Below are 21,443 nucleotides of genomic sequence, written 5' to 3'. Positions count from 1 at the left end.
GGGGAGGTGACAACATATTTGACTTGAGAGAATTGAGAGGAGTATTTTTGGAGGAGCTGGCCTTTGTAAGAAAGACCATATAGGATTCTGAAGCCATCTGTTTTAGGGTTGGGAGGAACATTGTAGGGTTTGATAAAAACCCTTTAACTTGGTTTGAAGAGCCCTCTCAGGGGCGTGGTCTGGCCCCTATTTTCTCACCAGAGCCCTGTCTGAACATGCTGCTGTATTCTCTCTGGTCCAGCTGTGCTGGCCTGTCTCAGTTCCTGCTAGTATCTCTCCAGCTCTATGGTTTCCACAGAGGCTCTTTTCTCTGCCTGGAATACTGTTTCCACAGCCTGTTCACCTAGTAACCCCAGCTCATGAGCCACCTGAGGGAAAGCCTTCCCTGATCTTCATGGTGAGATCAAACCCTTCAACACAGGCTCCATCCCACTCATTCATTTGTTCAGTTGATCAGTGTCTGTCCATCCCAGTGGATCAAAACCTCCATGAGAGCTCCGACTGTGTGTGTTTGTCCACCTTGTATTATCTGCATGTAGCACAGGTGTCCAATAGTTACCAGGTGCTTAATAACTAGTTGTTGAATGACTAAATGAATTATTATAAACCAAGATAAAAACAGAGAAGTGGAAGAGCACAAGATGTTCAAAAATTGGTAAAAAATCTGGTTTTATAACAGGAGGAAAAGGGGCAAGGCACAACTTTTAAAAGAATGACATAGCCCAAGGACACAACAAAAAACGATGAGAGTCAAATGGGACCAAGGTGGCAGACAAGACTAGACTTTGATTCTCAATCAGCAAGTGAAATGACACACCCAGAGGTGCCGTGACAGTTCCAAGACACTGTAAGAAGACCAAGGAGTGGGCGGTGGCCCAAATCCTGGAAATCTCTGCTCCTTCCCAAAAATAACTGGAATAATCCTCCTTCTCGTTAGCATATGAAATTACCCAGCCTATAAAAACCAACCACCCCAAATTTCAGGGCTGCTGTCCTTGCCCTGTGTGACGGCCCACACTCTTCTCTGTGGAGCGTGCTTCTCTCTGAATCTGGATAAATCCACATCCTACCTATCACTTTGTCTCTCACTGAATTCTTTCTGTGATAAGATATCAAGAACCTGAGTTTCATTAGGTCCTAAAACCAGGTACTGTGGTTTTGGCTGGGTTTGAGTCCCAGCCACGTGGGTTCAACTACCAATCTGTGGCAAACAGTTTCAGCTTGACTGAAGTGTGTGTTTAGTCACTCAGTCATGTCTGATTCTTTGTGACCCTGTGGATTGTAGTCCAACAGCTCTTCTGTCTGTGAAAATTTTCAGGCAAGAATATGGAGTGGGTTGCCATTTCCTCCTCCAGGGTATCTTCCCAACCCGGGGATCGAACCAGTTTCCTGGGTCTCCTGCATCACAGGTGAATTCTTTACCCATTGAGCCATCGGGGAAGTGAATCATACTCAAATTTATGCTCTGAGACCATGATGATGAATAAGTTGTACAGGGTTTCTTTTTTTGGGAGGGGGTGGAATTAAATAATGTCTGTCTTTCCCCAACAAATACAAAATAATATATTAAAAAAAATAATATATTGTGGATAGATCTTTCTGTTTAAAAATTTTCACTGGTACATGTTTCTTAAACAGAGTGTTTTTTCCTTCCTGCTAATAAGCAGCAAACAGCAAAATAAACAAACATGTAACAAATAATATTAGAAGAAAAAAATTAATCATGGTTAAATTGACAGCATGTTCATTATGGGCATGTACTGAGAGACATTGTGTTGTGCATACATTTAACAGTTATATTTTTCATGAGTTAAGTTGTTCCAAACTGATATGACTACTGTTCTACTACAAAGATAAAGAAAAGGTTGGCCAGAATCAAACATTCATAGAAAAAAATGTAAGTTCATTAAATGACCCAGATAACTTGAAATAGTATACTTTTACAACAGTTTAGATAAAATATCTGGGTGATTAGATGAATTTTTCATTTTCTACCCAACTGTGTTAGAGTTACATGCTCTTTCAGTACCCTGATATCACCATGGTAGCTTTACATTCTATGGATACATACATACACACACACACTTTGCTTTTGCTACATATGAGTTATCTAAAAGCCTTTTAAGATTTTTTGTTGTTGTTCTTTTTTTTTTTAATTTATTTTAATTGGAGGCTAACTACTTTACAATACTGTAGTGGTTTTTGCCATACATTGACATGAATCAGCCATGGATTTACATGTGTTCCCCATCCTGAACCCCCCCTCCCACCTCCCTCCCCATCCCATCCCTCAGGGTCATCCCAGTGCACCAGCCCTGAGCACCCTGTCTCATGCAGCGAACCTGGACTGGTGATCTATTTCACATATGATAATATACCTGTTTCAATGTTATTCTCCCAAATCATCCCACCCTTGCCTTCTCCCACATCTGTGTCTCTTTTGCTGTCTCGCCTATAGGGTCATCGTTACCATCTGTCTAAATTCCGTATATATATGTTAATATACTGTACTGGTGTTTTTCTTTCTGACTTACTTCAATCTGTATAATAGGCTCCAGTTCATCCACCTCATTAGAATTGATTCAAATGCATTCTTTTTAATAGCTGAGTAATATTCCATTGTGTATATGTACCACAGCTTTCTTATCCACTCATCTGCCAATGGACATCTAGGTTGCTTCCATGTCCTGGCTTTTATAAACAGTGCTGCGATGAACGTTGGAATGTGTCTCTTTCAATTCTGGTTTCCTCAGTGTGTATGCTCAGCAGTGGGATTGCTGGGTTGTATGGCAGTCCTATTTCCAGTTTTTTAAGGAATCTCCATGCTGTTCTCCATAGTGTAAAAGCCTTTTAGCATTTTTAAATCACAGTTATAGGAATTCCCTGGTGTTCCAGTGGTTCAGATTCTGTGCTTTCATTGCCAAAGACCTGGGTTCAATCCTTGGTTGGGGAACTAAGGTCCTACAAGTTGTGTGATATGGCCAAATAGAAAATTTTAAAAAATAATAAAATAAAAATCACAATTACTACTGCAATGTTGTGTTTGTTCAGAGAATTTCACTGCATTTTTGTATTGTTACCAGAGTTTGAAGTTTTCCCACCTATTTTCTAATTCAAGATTTTTGTTAAGATTAATTTGTAATTAAACCTCTCATTTGTTCTAGGATTTTTTTTTCTCATTGTATTTTCCTAAAGTATTAATTTTATTATTCCTTTTTTCCTTTCTTTTATTTAATCATTAAATTATCTTATTTTATTTGTAAAATCAAGATTTTATTTGTAAAAACAATACATTATACTGACCTCACCAAAGCTAGACATATGTAGAGCATTTACTTAATTGAACCTTTCTGGCTTGTCTTGTTCTATATTTAAGCCTCCATTATGCAATGCTATTTACTTGATTTATTGGATTTGGCTTACATGTTTTATAAATTGTGACTGTTGGGAAAATTTTAAAGAGATTGACTTGGCCTGATTGGGGAGTTTTATACTGAGGACATATTGCCATTGAAGTTACATTTGTTTAAAAAAAAAATATCCATTTTAATAAGGACCTTGATCTGGAAGTAAATAACAGAGGCTTCCAGAAGCTAGGACAAAGGATTTCTTCCGGCTTTTTATTTTTTTCCAATATTAGAATTTGTTTAAAATCTTCACTTAAGACTAAGAATATGTGATACCAAACACCAGGGTTAGGGGTTAGAAATTCAGTCACTGAGATGCTTCAGAATATCTGAATAGGGGGCATTGTGCAGGCCCTAAATTTAAGTGGTTTTTTACATTGCCCTCTTTCCATTCAGAAATTTGGGCTCCTGCCTAAGTCCTTTTCGAAGGGCTTATACTCCTTTTCTAAGGCTACCTTTATGTAAAATAAGTAGTGTAATAGCTACCTCATTAACAAAGTTTAACAAGATTTACTAGTTAAATAATTTAATATCCTTTAATATCCTCTGATGAAAGGCACTAGTTCAATATAAAATATTGCTTTTGCTTTTACCTGTGGTTTGAATTCCTAATTAGGTGTGGATTGCTACACCTAGTAGTATATGGGATGCTGTTATGTGCCAAGCACTATCCTAAGTGCTAGGGACTCAAAAGTAACTTAAATACAGTCCCTGCCCTTTAGGAGTTCACAAATACATGATGAAATAATGGTATCATGTGCAAGGTGTTATGGTGGCTTTCAAGAAGGCCAGTGTAAAGGAGGATCAGGGAAAACTTCAGGGAGGAGGTCACTCTTGACCTGACCCTTGTAAGAAGTTGGATCTATGGCAGCAGACTGATGTGGAAGGCATTCTGGGAGAGGAAACATCACAAATGGAGATGTGATGCCTCATCATTCATTCAGTCATTCATCAAATATTTACTGAGCAAGTTCTATGTGCTGTGAATGGAAGAAAAGGCTCTGCATCAAGAAGAGCATAGTCTAGTGGGATGGAAGACCCCATAAGCAGACGATGTCAATACAGCACTGTAAGTATATTTATAGAGGGACACACAGGGTGATATGGAGCTCGGAGGAAGGGATGCAGTCCAGATTCTTCACCCAGCCTTACTGAAGCCATCACTTTACTTGGAGACTCCTGCTGCCCTCCTCCATGGTACAATTTCCTTCATCCATTCTGAAACTGTATTTGGTTTTCAGCATTAACATTCAGAGTACCTGCCCTATGCTGTGTTACTCTCCAGCTCTGACTCCACCTATCCCAGTTGTTACTGGGGGTCTAATATTTTGTGCTCAGGACCTCAAAATTAAGACAAGGTGTCAAGAGAGCAATCTTGTCCAACACTCAATGGCCTAGAAGAGCCACTGAAAGGCTGACTGGTCATGGGGCTCCTTGCTGTCTCTAAACAAGCCACATTATCTCATCTAGAAACTCTAGAAATGCAACACTCTGACCCCGTCTCAGACCCTCCAACCTTAATGAGATCCCCAGGTGATTGAACCCTTTAAGCCATTCTAAACGGATGGAAATTTATTCCTAGGGCTGAAGAGAATAATTATCACCATTCTTAGGTTATCTTAGTCATTACTTGGATGTATACATAAATCCCTCAAGCAACATGTCTGAAACCTTATTTTCACTTTTGTTCTAAATTCAGTTAGAGATGAAAACAAATAGTCATCATTCTTGTATATTAACCTTTTCATAAACTTTTTTAAGTGCTTAGTTTTCTTAGATCATAGTTAATTTGAAAAAGCCTTCCTTTGCATAAAAAAAGAAATTTCTTGGGTTAGGAAATTTTGCTAACTTAGTAAGCACATGCCTAATTGTGAAATGTAAGGTCAAATTTTTCCTCTAAGTAATATTTATTTTCTTGTAATACTGCTTTGTCAACAACTACTGACTTCTATTTTGCATAAAACATCCTAGACTGTTGCTGGCCTGACATACCAAGGCTTTTTCCTTTCCCCTGAAGTCTTTGATAACCGCTGTTACTAGTCACTTCTGCTGGAGAACAGTTCCTTCTTGCCCAATGGTAGGGAACAACTTGTCTTATACCTCTTCTGAGCCACCTCTGTGCCTCGTGTAGTGCTACCAAGAAGATAATCAGAGATAGGTTTCAATGACCCACATTTTATTATCTTAGAGTCCCCCCAATAAAAACCTTGAAAATTCCTTTTATTATAAAAAATATGACTTCCCCAATATCTCAGCAGGTAAAGAATCCACCTGCAATGCAGGAGACACGGGAGACTCGGGTTCGATCCCTGGGTCAGGAAGACGCCCTGGAGTAAGAAACGGCAACCCACTCCAGTATTCTTGCCTGAAAAATCCCATGGACAGGGTCACAAAGAGTCAGACATGACTGAGTGACTAAACAGCAGAAACACAATAGTAAATACAAAATTTGTAGGCTTTTCACAAAGACCTAAGAATATATTATAGTAGTAGGCACAATACATTGTTTTCTTTATTCTGTACCTTAAAGGGATCACTATCTTTAGACAGTAGTGATTTTCTGCATACTTGTATACATTTCTGTAACTTCACAAGAACCTGAACACTCTGCCTCGGGCAAACCACTCTGTTCATAGCTCCTTGGATCTGTCCTACGCATGCCCACTCTGTACCTTTGGTTTACAGTTCTTCCTGCCTGGAGGGCTTTGCCCTTCTCCTCTCTGTTTGTGTATATGTATGTACTTCTTTTAAGCCTCAGTTCAAGTCTGAACACCTCCAAGAAATCCCTGTTCAGTTCACCACATTCTTGATAATTCATCCCTCTTCTGGATTCCCTACCTTTCTACTAGTTCAGCGCTTAGTCCTGGCTATTATAATTTTGTGAAACTATTATTTCTTCAGGGCATCCTCTGTGTGGTGGAAAGGATGATGAACTTAGTCTACCTGTAGGTCCTGGAAGCTTTTCATTTCCCACCAAAGAGTTTTTCTTTCATGGACAAGATTAAATTTCTTAAAATTAAAGATATCGAATTATTTAACATAAACTTCACAGAGCCAGGTTAATTAAAGCAAAGTTTTCATCATATTAGTCTCATATTCAAAAGTTTTCCTTAGCTTTTCATTACCAAAAACGCCAAAGGCCAAAGACAGGCCTGGCACTGAAGGTCATCACACTTGATCTAAGGTAGTTTCTGAGGACTTCCGTGGTGGTCCAGTGGTTAAAGTTCTGTGTTTCCAATGAAGGGGGTATGAATTTGATCCCTGGTCAGGGAAACTAAGATTCCCACATGGTCTGTGGCCAAAAAAGTAAATAAATAATCTTCAAGGTAATTTTTTTCTAAAAAAGGTAATTTCTGGGGTCACCATTCACTAATTCAGCATTCACAAACTCCCGCTCCAGTTGATAATCCTTTCCTGCTTTCCAAATATAAAATGGAGATACATTGCCTTTGCTTTTCCCTTTGTCAATAATGGTTTCCCTGTAGCCCTCTGCTATGGAAATCCTCATTATTTTAAGATTCAGCTCGAGCCTGGGTCTCTTGGAAGTCTATCCCCTATAAGACCTTTTTGTGCTACTTATTCGGGACTTCACCAGTGGTTCAGTGGTAAAGAATCTGCCTGCAATGCAGGAGACATGGGTTCCATCACTGGGTCAGAAAGATCCCCTGGAGAAGGGAATGGCAAACCATTCTAGTATTCTCTGCAACTGAGCATGCATGCACCCATGTCCTACTTATTCAGTGTCCTGTCTAACAAGACTGTAAATTCCCTGGAGACAATCTATCTTACATTCCTTTTCTAGACTTGGAGCCTCTTGAGGACAGGATTCTAGTCATCTGTGAATTTTCAACACCTAGTGCAATTCCTGGTAAACAGGAGGTACTTAAATGTTTTAAATAAATGAATGAATGAACTTCTCTAAAGGGATACAATGGGCTTCCTTGGTGGCTCAGATGGTAAAGAATCTGCCTGCAATGCAGGAGATGTGGGATTGATCTCTGGGTCAGGAATATTCCCTGGAGGAGGGCATGGTTACCCACTCCAGTATTCTTGCCTGGAGAATCCCCATGGACAGAGGAGCCTGCTGGGCTATAGGCTATGGGGTCGCAAAAAGTTGGACACAGCTGAATGACTAGGCAAAGCAGAGAGACAGGGAATACAAGTTTCAATACGTGTTCTTCTTTCAGTAGCCTTACATTGAAAGCAGGAGGAAATGCTACAAAAGTATATCCTACAGTCTGAGACTGGGGGAGAGGGGTCTTTGTTGTCAGGTAGCCACCCTGACTCTAGGGGATCTTTATACTCAGGGTCATTTTTAACACCACCATAGGGTGTTGAGCAATTGTTCCAATTTGAGATCCTTGGGGGACGAGAAGGTAGCTCTGCTGTTCTGCCTTTCTCCCTGGCATAGTGCCTGGCAGAGTATTAATAGTAGTTATGGTTCATAAATATTTGAATTAAGGGTAAATGTTGAACTATTAGCAAATGGTTAAGCAAGATGCCCTGGAGTGAGCATGCAGTCCTGCATTTCTGCCCATGTCCCATCTTGAAATGCATAGTATCATATTTTTATCTCTAAAAAATAATATACATCTTGACCTTGGTGGTGGACACACCAACCTTAATGTGGTAAAATGGCATGGAACTAAGTATACAGACACACACACACACAGAGCAATTTTCTTTCTTGGACATTTATCCCAGATAAATGAGAACCTACATTCACACAAAAATCTGTCTACAACTGTTTATAGGAGTTTTATTTCTAATATTCCCCAAGAGGAAACACTCCAAATGTCCTTCAGTGGGTGTATAATTCAATAAATCATTGAATCGCTATATCTTTGTACCATGGAATATCACTCAGTAAGACAAAAGAGCAAACTGTTGACACACAACAACTTGGATGGATTTCAAAGGAACTATGCTCAGTGAAAAAACCCGTCTCAAAAGTTCACTTACTATAGGATTCCATTTATATAACATTCTTGAAATGACAATAGAGATGGAGAATAGATTAGTGGTTAGCAGGGGTTAGAGAGAGTGGAGTAGGTGGGGATGGGCTGGGGCTATGCAATGGTAGCACGAGGCATCTTTGGGATGAAACTAGGCCATGTCTCAACTGGTGGTGGTCACGTAAATCTACAGATGTGATGAAATTGCCTGGAACTAAGTGCACAGACACACATACACAAACAAATGCGTGTAAAACTAAATAAGATTGCTGAGCGCATCAATGTTAATTTCCTAGTTGTGACAATGTTGTATAATTATGTAAGATGTCACCATGGAATGAAACTGGGCAATGGGTGTGTGGACTCTCTGTGCTATTTCTTACAACTCTGTGAGAATTTGCAATTCTCTTGAAATAAAATAGTCTTTAAGAAAAAAAAAAACCATAGCAATTTCTCTGAATCTGGGGCTGTTTCCAGAATTAATAAGACAAAATATACAGTGCAGATCTTTGAAAAGCCTTCTTTATGTGTGTAGATCGTTAATATTATTTTTAATTCTGAAAGGGCACCTCAGCATTAGGTTTTATAATTCAAAATTACACCGAACTGATGTACCTAACCCCAATTCTACCTTTTCCATTTGGAGTTTAAAGTTTTATTAATCTTTTCCCCTTATTAGCGTCCACTCGTTTTGCTAACAACTTCAGTAAATGTTTCTACTATTTAAACGATTTTGTGTGAGACGGTGAATGCTGTATTATGTATGGGTGCTCTCTATAAATACTGTTTAAAATTAGATGGCAAAGACTTTTAATTCACATCCTGCCAACTGTTTTACCACATTTTTTTCCCTTGCCTGTTTGCCTGCTATGTTATCCTCTATAATGAGTGAGTTACAGTAATTGTAGCTGGAAAAATCATCATGCAAGGGGGAAAAAAAAGCTCAAAACCTGCCTTATTTTTAAATCAGTAAAGCTTCTGTCATTTTTTGGCCGAGTTACAGCTTCACAGCAAAGTCAAAGAACCAGTAGAGTAAATGCCACGTGGGGAAAGGCTCCGTTGAAGCATAAATTAACTGTATTTCATTTTCCCTTAATAAAGAATTTCAGTTTTTCCACAGTTAACTGTATAATCAATTTGCTCCCCTGCTGGTTTGCTAACTTGCTGTTGGCTCTACTTCAATAATATTGAGCCCAGACTGGAATGAGAGAAGGAGGAGGAACTGATTTCCCTGAGAATATGCCTCAGTGATAGAACATAGATTTTTCCTTCTGGAATTCTGCTGGATCTTTTATCCTTAAAGAGCCTGAATGGATTGCCCCCAAACACCGTACCCCTCTGGTCACCCGACTCTATTAGAATATTTGGTATATTCATAGAGCTTCTTTAATCACCCTTTGGTAATAGGATGAAATTACAGTTTTAAATCCTTTTCAGTTTTCTGCCACCGTGGGCTTTCTAAGTCCCTAAATGCCCCTGGAAGACTTTTTGTTTTACTATTAAAAAAAAAAAAATCATTTAACCATGCAAGAACTAAGAGTTCTAAGTAAGAAAGTATTTCAAGTCAAGTTGCTTCCATGAGTAATGAAACGTAACTTTATATCAACTGCTGCAGTACAATCAGCACTTGAATTGTAAAATTATCCTACTGGAAGGGCTGAGAGAGCACAGAAAAAATACACTCTATCCTAACTGCTGATTTGGTTCTTCCTGCCCTTCCCATGCCTAGAAATTATACCCTATACTATGGGTTTGTTCACTAACTCACTTGTAATTCCACATTTTTTCCCCCAGCTCTCTGGATTACAAGACACAAGTTAAACATACAAGATAAACAAATATTATCTTTAGTCACAGAATCACCAGACAAAAAGCTCTTTAGAGCAAGTCATCTCCACCCTCCGCAAGGCTATGTCGGCTCCTCATTCCTAAAGCAGATCTTCAATCTGAGGACAGTACACTGGGTAGAACTGAGGGAAGATATACACCAACATCAAACCATCAACCTTTCCTCTATCAGTTTAAAGTTTTATCTGTCCCCAAATATCTTCACAGTTACATTAACTCCTAAGGTGCCTTACAGAGAACTGTGGAAGAGTGTAGGGTTACAAAGACTTCCTAGTACTCTTGGTTGGGAAAAGCACAAAGAACCTCTCAGTTCTCAACTTTGATTCTGTCCTTTGTTATCCTTCGTTATAGATTTTACTGTATAGCGTTGAACTATATTTCTCATGGTTCTGATTCCTGGCTCATCATTACATAATGGCTTGGGATGAGGTTTTGCTTTTGTCCTCTTCCCCAAATCTATTTTAAATCTCAATGATTTTTTTTTTTTCCTCTTCTGATTTTCCCTAGAGAGTCCCCAGGAAATATTCTAATTAATTTAATTAGTTTTCTCTATTTCACTCAGTTTTTCCATCTGACGAAAGGGTCAATTTAAAGTGACTTTTTTCTTAAAAGAAATAGTTCTTTTTCTGCAAGTTATGTGAGAATGAGTAAAAAGAAGTTAAAGGATAAGAAAATATGACATTTAATATGAACTTTGCCTCTCTGGAATGTCTAAGGTTTGATATACACCCTAAACTATGCCTAAAAGGCTAGAAAGCATTCATTATGGTCCTGTCATCGGAACATAAATCTGAGGCTGCTGAGCCATGCTAGGCTTCCTGAAATTTTTTCAGTGAACTGACCAGATCAAAATTTGAGTTTAATTGGCTTGAAATCAGGGCAAAAGTTGAAATTCAAACATACTAGAGTCATGACAATTCATCTTTGTTTTATAGAATCCACTGGAAAATTAATATGAAGATAATTTTGATTAAATTTCTCTCTGGCAATCTTTGAGAATTTCTTTTTTAAGTAAAACTGTAATTGAGAATGGCATTTTTTTTTTTTTTTTTTTTTTTTGAAGAGGGCAACTTAACACATTGTCACCGAAGCAGGATGTTCTGGTGAAAGCTGACCCTTGCCATGTCTCCTCAAGATCTAGGTATGGTCAGTCTCATCAAGGCTTAGAACTGCTGAACTGGGCCAAAAAGTACTTTGAAGACAGTTGTTTGACTGCTTTGGGACAAGTCATGACAAGTCTAGGCAATAATTTGAAGGAAACTTCCAAAACGATTATGTTCCAAGCTCCCAGTTTAGAAAGTGGTAGAAATAGTGTCCAGTCAAATAATAGTGGCCACACCCACTGTGCCCAGTCAGATAACTGTCCAAGAGCTTCATGGTGTGACTCACTTCAAATCCACAGAAAAGTTGGTCTGCAAATGTTTTCTTTGAGACTGAAGTTTTTTATCTTCTAATCCCTTGTCAAGAGTGAATCTAAATTCCCACTTTCTTTTCTTTTCTTTTTTTTTTTTTAAGCATTTGCTGAGATGGTCACCATTACTTTGGCCTTTGGTCTATGAATTCAGTATTATTGATCCTTAGTCATCTTTCATATTCTTATTCTCATCTAACTTCTTGGCAAAGAGACTGCATGGGCATATTTGTTATCTCTGATAGGTATTTTTCTTCAAGTTTATAGAGGCTATAACACAAAGGGATAAAATGGAGGCTAATGCTCTTTTTCTTTCTTCTGGCCCTTAAGAAAACGAGAGGGCTGAAGGAATCATTTATGAAAGCAAAAGAAAGCTTTATTAGTCTTTGTAGGGCAGGCAATAATATCTTGATGATGTGAATATCTTGATGTGAGAAAAGTGATAGTCTAAAAGGAATGACTTGAAGGGAAGAAATTCCTCTCTCTTCAGCATGACCATGAAGAACACACACACACACACACACACACACACACACAGACACACATCACAACAGAAGTTCAGAGTGAGAAAAGTGAAGGCAAAATTGAAAGAAATAAGAAGACTAAAGTTAAAATTCAGTGTACAATACCCTAGTTTTTTTTTCCCTCTGTAATCAGAAGTATTCAGTATAACAATTGGACAAGACAGAAATCAGAATACCAGCTAAGAAGGAAATTGCAAGAAAATGTATAAGAAATTTTTGAAATGAGAGACAAACTATCTCTTTCTCTTTTTCCTTTTGTATTAAAGTCACCCAATCTGTCTCTGTCTCTCACACACACATATACACACATAACTTATACAACTTAGAAAAAAAAAGTTTCTTGTTTCCACCTGTACAAGCTTTTGAGAGCATACAGAAAGTGATGTTCTTAACTACTGTTGTGACACAATAAAGAAAATTTATCAGATAATGTCACTTGGCATTTTTAAGTTAAAAATGGATTTCTCAAATCAATGCCATGGCCTTTATCAAAAATCTCACCTCTGCACAAATAATTGTTAGGGGAAACAAGATGAAACCGAAGCATCTGCTCCTCATTTATTCATTTATTAATAATTTAACAAATATTTGTTACACAACTCCTAAAGCATTGGGTAGCGTGAGGGACTGTATCAGTTAGGGTCTCAAGAGTAAACAGATGGTACATTCAAATGAGGATCATCCAAGGGGAGTTTATTTATAGAAGGGATTCATTGCAAAGGTTTGGCCAAGGAGAGACTGCAGGAACCCAAGGCCAGTATCAATACCACTGTCACCACCCCTGGGTTCTGAAGGGAACAGGAGAGGAAAGAGCCAGAGATAGAGTTGTGAGGAGCAGAGAACTCACAGGAAAGAGGCCCAGGGACCTGACATCCCGCTGTCACTGGCCCACCACCCTCTGATCTCTACCAGGGGCTCCCCACCCGCTGAAGCTAGACGGCTCCGCTCTCGTGGATAGAACCCATACCTGCCAGCCCCTGCGAGGCAGGGCAGAAGAGAAAAAGGAGATCCAGAAGGGAAGATTCGGACAAGTAAGAAAGCTCCTGTCCTCAAAGAGTTTACTTTCCTTTTAGAAAGTGGGTGGGTTCACACGTAACAGGAAGAGCCTTGAGAGCTATTAAGCGCGAACAAACCAAGGGTGAATGCCCCATTGGGGCAGCAGGGCAATAGAAACCATCGTGAGCCTATATGTTCTGAATGGCTGATATGTTTCCTCAGTAGCAGCATTTTAATAGCATCCCAAGCAGGATTGTCGAATGATGCACAACTTTCTCATTTCTAGAGACCTTTCTTCTTATAGGATGATAATATAATAAGAAGTTTGGGAAAGGGAGTACAGCTTTATCATGTGAAATATATACCCTATTTGCAATCCTTCCTCTTACCATAAAAGCATGAGGTTTCCCTGTGATTCTTGACTTCTCAGCATGTCTTATACATACACTGCATCCCCTGGTAGTTCATATCCTCTTTAAAATAAAATTTCTCTTGCTTTTGGTACTACTTGTCCTTCAAGGCTGAAACTCCGCTTAGTTCTCCAACACTAATTTCTTCCTCTTCTTCTTTGCCACCAGAGCACCTAAATCCTTACTTTGTTAATTCTGAAAACTTTGACATTAAGTTGCTTAAAGACATGAATTTTTAAGCATTTCTTTTATATTATTTTTCATAGTCTCTAGCACTCTGCATAGTACAGGAAGGGTACAGAGTTTGATTATTTATATCTGATTATCTGGATAGATAAACTGTCCCATTGAAGCTAACATAACATTTATTCTTCAACCTGATGTATCAGGATCCTCCACATGTGGATCAATCATATGCCCTGCTTTGCTGGAATAGTGTCAGTTTATGCCTATATTGGGGCTTCCCAAGTGGTTCAGTGGTAAAAGAATCTGCCTGCCAGTGCAAGAGACGCAGGTTCAATGCCTGGATGGGGAAGATCCCCTGGAGGAGGAAATGGCAACCCACTCCAGTATTCTTGCCTGGGAAAGCCCATGGACAGAGGAGACTGGCAGGCTACAGTCCAAGAAGTTGCTAAAGAGTCCAATACAACTGAGAGAATAAATAACAACATGCCTATATTACCTGAGTAAATATTAATAGCTCTCTCTCCTCATTTGTCAATATATCCTGAAGAAAATATTTGTAATGCATATATCAGGTAAGCATTTGGTATCTGTAATATATAAAGAACTTTATTTAAGTTGAAGTATAGTTAATTTACAATGTTGTGCTAGTTTCAAATATACAGCAAAGTAATTCAGTTTTATATATGTACATATATATATATTCTTTTTTAGATTCCTCTCTGTTATAAGTTATTACAAGGTATTGAATATAGTTCCCTGTGCTATATAGTAGGATTATTGTTTATCTATTTTATATAGTGTGTATCTGTTAATCCCAAACTCCTGATTTATCCCTTCCACCTCCTGTATAAAGAACTCTTACAACTCAAAAATGAAAAGAAAAAGAACTCTATTTAAAAATGGGAAAAGGCAGAATAATGGAAATAAAAGCAAAAGTAAACAAAGGGGATCTACTTAAACTCAAAAGCTTTTGCACAGTAAAGGAAACTATAAACAAAACAATGACAACCCACAGATTGGGAGAAAATATTTGCAAATGATGTGAATGATAAGGGATTAATTTCCAAAATTTACTAACAGCTTATGATGCTTAATAGCATTAAAACAAACAACCCACTCATAAAATGGGCAGAAGACCTGAATAGACATTTCTCCAAAGAGGACATACAGATGTCCAATAGGCACATGAAAAGATGATCAACATTTCTAGTTATTAGAGAAATGCAAATCAAAACTACAATGAGATACCACCTCACACCAGTCAGAATGGTCATCATCAAAAAATCCACAAACAACAAATGCTGGAGAGGGTGTTAAGAGAAAGGAACCCTCTTACACTGTTGGTGGGAGTATAAATTGGTACAGTCTCTATGGAGAACAGTATGGAGTTTCCTAAAAAAACTAAATGTAAAGCTACCATTTGACCCTGCAATCACATTGCTGGGGATATATCTGGCGAAAAACATGATCCAAAAGGATACATGCACCCCAATGTTTATTGCAGCACTGTATTTATTTAGTTTGTTTTATGTTTATTGCAGTTTATTGAAATTTCAATAAACACTATGCTTATTGAAGTTTACAATAGCCAAGTCACAGAAGCAACTTAAATGTCCATCCACAGAGAAATGAATAAAGATGTGATATATTTATCCAATGGTATATTACTCTGTCATTAAAAAGAATGAAATAATGCCATCATGGATGGCCCTAGAGAATGTCATACTGAGTAGTAAGTCAGATAGAGACGGAAAAATATTTTATAACATTCCTTATATGTGGAATCTAAAAAGAAATGATACAAATGAACTTACTCATAAAACAGAAAGACACTCACAGACTTAGAAAACAAATTTAGGTTGCCAGAGGAAGTGATAGTTAGGGATTTTGGGAAGGTCATGTACACACTGTTATACTTAAAATGGATAACCAACGAAGACCTATTGTATAGCACATGGAACTCTGCTCAATGTTATATGGCAGTCTGGATGGGAGAGGGGCTTGGGGGAGAATGCATGTGTGTGTGTGAAACTCCCTCAGTCGTGTCCAACTCTTTGCAACCCCATGGACTGTAGCCTGCCAGGCTCCTCTGTCCATGAAATTCTCCAGGCAAGAATACTGGAGTGGGTAGCCATTCCCTTCTCCAGGGCATCTTCCCAACCCAGGGATCAAACCCAGGTCTCCCGCATTGCAGATAAATTCTTTACCATTCACCTGAAACTACTGCAATATTGTTAATCAGCTATATTCCAATATAAAATAAAAAGTTTAAAGTTTGGGGAAAAATATTTCTAAAATCGTAAAAAATAAATAAATAAAAATAGGCAAAGGTCTTAAACAGATTTTTCTCCAAAGAAGATATATAAATAGCCAATAAGCACACGAAAAGGGACTCCACCTCACAGTCATTCAGGAAATGCAAATCAATTCACAGTGAGATACCATAGCTATAATAAAAAAGAGAAAAATAGCAAGTGTGGGTGAGGATGTGGAGAAATCGGTACCCTCCTAAATGGCTGGCAGGAATGTAAAATGGTGCTGCCACTATGGAAAACAGTATGCTAGTTTCTCAAAAAGTTAAACAAGAATTCTCATATGACCCAATAATTTCATCTCTAGGTGTATACACAAGAAAAGTGAAGCGGTATCCACACAAAAACTTGTACATGGGGGTTCATAACTGCATTATTAGTAATAACTGAAAGGTAGAAATAACACAAATATTCATCAGCTGATGAATGGCTAGACAGATGTGGTATAACAATACAATGGAATATCATTCACCCGTGAAAAGGAATGAATTACTGATTCATGCTACAACAGAGATGAACCTTGAAAATATTATGCTCAGTAAGACAAACCAGATACAAAAAGTCAAACATTACTTGATTCCATTTATATGAAATGTCCAGAATAGGCAAATCCACAGTAAACGAGGTTGCTAGGGCCAAGGGGGAAGAGGACCATGGAGTCACTGCTCAGTGCGTAATATGGGGTCCTTTAGGGGAGATGAAAATGTTCTAGAACCATACAGAGTTGTACAACACTGAATATACTAAAAATCACTCAATCATACACTTTAGAATGGTGAATTGTATATTATGTGAATTAAATCTCAATTTCAAAAACTGCAAAAAAAAATCTGTAACAGAACAAAATCGCAATGTGTCCTGGTTTGAACTATTAATTATACTATAATTCTATCTCATACAGCAATTATTAAGGAGTAATTGGACAAAGTAAAGATGACAGAGGTTGCAAGAAGCTGGGAGCTGAAAGATTGAAAAAAGATCTTTTTTCAAGACCCAGTTGTCTAAGAGATAGACTGTTAACATTATAGGAAGAAAGCTTTGATCCTGTGTTTTCAATCTGATATTATTCAGGAGTAAGGCCAGACTGAAATTCCAGATTCTCTTGAAGAGTCAAGGTTAATACTCCTTAGGACAGAAGTTCCCCTACCTGGCAAATTTTAACTTAGAACTTTCACAAAAAGGAGCAAAACTAGAGGCCTACATGTCACTCACTCAGTTGTGTCTGACTCTTTGCAACCCCATGGACTGTAGCCCTCCAGGCTCCTCTGTGCATAGAATTCTCCAGGCAGAAATACTGGAGTGAGGAGCCATTCCCTTCTCCAAGGGATCTTCCTGACCCAGGCATCAAGCCAGCATTGAAGGCAGAAGTCTGATCCACAAGCGAAGGGTATAGGAGGCCTACAGGCCTAACGTTAACTCAGCAGAGACAGGAGCTTAAGGACTGCAGGTCATGGCCCAAGTGCTGCTGCTGAAGTTTTGTTCAGGATCTCACTATCACCCCAGTGTTCATGGCACATTGCAATGAGACCACATCCAGTGTCAGTGGCAGGTAGAGAGCTAGTAGCAAAACCCTAGAGCTGCTAAAAGCATCCCTTAGGCTCTTGGTGACTCATCAAGTAAAGGAGTTGCCTCCTTCTCTGCATGTGTGGTGGAGATGAAACCAACTCATTTTGCACAAAGATGACTGATATGATGTATATTAGCCTGGCTTGTCTAAAGCTCAAAAATGAACTCACACTCCTTAAGAGAAATGTATTTGAGATCTACAAATTTATAAACCTAGGCTGTTTGGAAGTAGAAAGGTATACTGAAGCTATGCCCTGCCTTTGTTTTATTTTTACTTTTTCAGTTCAGTTCAGTCCCTCAGTTGTGTCCAACTCTTTGCGACCCCATAGACTGTAGCACACCAGGCTTCCCAGTTCACCACCAACTCCCGGAGCTTGCTCAAACTCATGTCCATTGAGTCAGCGGTGCCATCCAACCATCTTATCCTCTTTTGTCCCCTTCTTCTCCTGCCTTCAATCTTTCCCAGCATCAGGGTCTTTTCCAGTGAGTCGGTTCTTCGCATCAGGTGGTCAAAGTATGGGAGCTTCAGCTTCAGTATCAGTCCTTCTAGTGGATATTCAGGACTGATTTCCTTTAGGATTGACTGGTTTGATTATGGCTGTGCTGGGTCTTCAATGCTGTACACGGGCTTTCTCTAGTTGAGATAAGCGGGCGGTGGGGGGGGGGGGCGCTACTCTCTAGCGAAGAGCTGACTCATTGGAAAAGACCCTGATGTTGGGAAAGATTGAGTGCAGGAGGAGAAGGGAATGACAGAGGATAAGATGGTTGGATGGCATCATCGACTCAATGCACATGGGTTTGGGTGGACTCTGGGAGTTGGTGATGGATAGGGAGGTCTGACGTGCTGCGATTCATGGGGTGGCAAAGAGTCAGACACGACTGAGCAACTGAACTGAACTGACTCTCTAGTTGTGCTAGGGCTTCTCCTGGTGATGGTTTCTCTAGCTGTGGAGCACGGGTTCTAGAGCACAGACTCAACAGTCATGGCTTAGTTGCTCCAAGGCATTTGGAGTCTTCCCAGACCAGGTATCAAAGCCATGTCTCCTGCATTGGCAGGTGGATCCTTTACCACTAAGCCACCAGGGAAGCCCCTGCCTTTGTTTTAAATCAGGTGTTCGGTGAGATGTTTCCTTATTAGATAAAATCCCCTGAACTGTCAATGAGACCCTTCAGATGAGCATCAACCCTTCCTCAATCTGCCACACCATCTTTTTGTCCTTCCTTTTATTTCTTTCTCCCTTCCTTTTATTGAAGATTTTCTCTAGACTTAAAAATACAAAGTACACATAAAAGCAAACCCTGGATATTTTCCCTCAGAGACTTCATCATCAAGTTAAAAAGACAAATAGAAATACATAAAAAAATGCTAGATAATCTTATGCTTTAAACAACCTGTAAGCATGTTATACAGTAATAAATTATCAAATTTGAAATGAGCAATACAGGAATATATACTATGCGTTTAGGAGGAAGATCACCATAGGATGAAAAAGATTGAGAATAGTTCATGTTTCATTTAAGGGAACTCTTATTTTGAAGAACTGAAGGATTTTCTACTGACAAGTGAAATATGTTGCCTATTGACTAGGACTTGAAAATAGTTTTGTTTTACATAATTGTAATCAGATTTGATGTGTACTGTAAAATTCTAATACAATCTCCCTTCCTAGCTCCAAATTGGATAGCCTCTTAGCATTTGTGGTAACAGGATTTGACCTATAATACATTGTGTTTATATAATACCCTATATTTAGCATCAAATGGAAAAGTTTTCCAATAATGAGGTTTTGGAACACAGTCAATTTTTAGGCATCAAGTCACGCTCATGACAGCTCAGCAGCTCTGAACTGTTCTTGAGAAGAAAGTGAGTGACAGGATGTAAAACTAGCAATCGTGCAGGGAACGGAGCTGTTCCCTTCATCAGAACTTGACTTTAAACTTTCGTTGTAATGGACTGCTTGGCTGTTTGACCTTTCTCTGGGGAAACTGTCCTTCATCCTCCCACCCTCTCACTCCTAAAGACCTTTCATTTTATCTCAGAGGTAGTACTAGACCATCAGCTAAATTATCTTAGAACATTGGCAGGCTCCAAGTTTTAATTTGACAATTACTTCACTTAACCATATATATACATTTTTTTCTTTTCTGAAAAACCTTCCCAATCCACAACACAGCAAAACAAACTGACTGAAAACACCATCCTCACTGCCAATTGCAAACAAAAATCCCCCAAATAACAATAACAACAAAATTCCCCCACTGACCTCACTTTGCAAAGATTTTGGGGACCTGGCTTTGTAAACCCTCCATATTGAGAACGTTCTGGCACAGAGAGGAGAAATGTGCCTGTTTTAGGTGTGGATTTTAGGAACAGAATTTTCCATACCGGATTAGATCATTTTTCCATCAAGTCCAATATCCAGCTTAGCTGACATGAAGTTAATGATGGTGAAATGCTTTGAAAACATACATACCACATACATATAAGCAATAATGAGCCTGCATACTAGTAACTGCTATGGTCCCAAGTCCTGGTTCATGAAAGAATTTTTGATAAGAACCTTAAATGAATAGAAGAGACAAAGTATTAAAAAGATAAACTTCTTGCTTCTTTCTACATTTCACATGTCTTGAGCAAATAAATCATTTAAAAAAAACTGAAAGTGTTAAGAATTAAGGGTGTTTCCAGAACAAGCTAAGAATGTGTTTGGTGATATTTACAATGTGGACTGTGTTTCTTGGGCCTGACTGTGAAGAATCAAGTTAAGCAGGTTACATGTAGCCATAGGGCTCACTACTTAAAAGTGATTCTTTTTGTTCTTTCTTCTTTCCTTTTGGGCAGAGGATAGGAGGAACAGGAGGAATGAAGATTTACCGACTAGTATTTCTTCAACTGTTTAGCTTTAAATTTGCCTAGAGAGGGGGAGCCATTTTCGTTTAGATCTGTTCACTTGGTATTTTTTCAGGTTAGTTTAATTTGTACTTGAACTATGGGAATAACATTAAACTAGAGAATAGTACTTGCTTTTTTACTTTAAGTGTTGTTTATCGAACAGCTTTTTAAAATTAACAATGACAGAAGAATGTATGGGATTCATCAGTGAATTATGGTAGCGTTGCTCTCTACAAAGACTGAGGGAAAAAAAAAATCACACTACAGAGTCCTTCAATCTTTGTGTTACTTTTTAAAAGGGATCTCAAATTTTCCATTTCAAATGTTTCCAGATAACTTTACCATTTGGTCTTTATTTAGTTTGGAACTGTTTAGATCATCCCAAGAACACTTAACTTCTTAAAAAATTTCAGAATAATTAAGATATTGATGCTTGAGGAACTTTTATTTTTATTGGGATGTCATTTGAAATTCTATCTAGATTTTGTCTAAGTTTTCTAATCATTACTGAATAGCAAAGTTTATAAAATACAGAAGAAAAGGTGCCAAAATAATACTTTTTTTGTGTGCAGTTTCTTTCTCAAATAGCCCAAAGCACTTTGCATGCAGGACACCCTGGTTCGATTTCTGGGTCAGGAAGATCCTCTGGAGAAGGGATAGGCTACCCACTCCAGTATTCCAAGGCTTCCCTGGTGACTCAGACGGTAAAGAATCCACCTACAATGCGGAAGACCTGGGTTTGATCCCTGAGTTGGGAAGATCCCCTGGAGAAGGGAACGGCTACCCACTCTAGTATTCTGGCCTGGAGAATTCCATGGACTGTATAGTCCATGGGGTTGCAAAGAGTCAGACATGATTGAGTGACTTTCACTTTTCACTTTGCATGCAAATATTTATTCTATTTTATAGATGAAGAAATTTAAGGACCAGAATAA

The sequence above is a fragment of the Muntiacus reevesi genome, chromosome 12, assembly GCF_963930625.1.
Source record: "Muntiacus reevesi chromosome 12, mMunRee1.1, whole genome shotgun sequence".
Classification (NCBI taxonomy): domain Eukaryota; kingdom Metazoa; phylum Chordata; class Mammalia; order Artiodactyla; family Cervidae; genus Muntiacus; species Muntiacus reevesi.
This window is presented reverse-complemented; position numbering follows the sequence as displayed.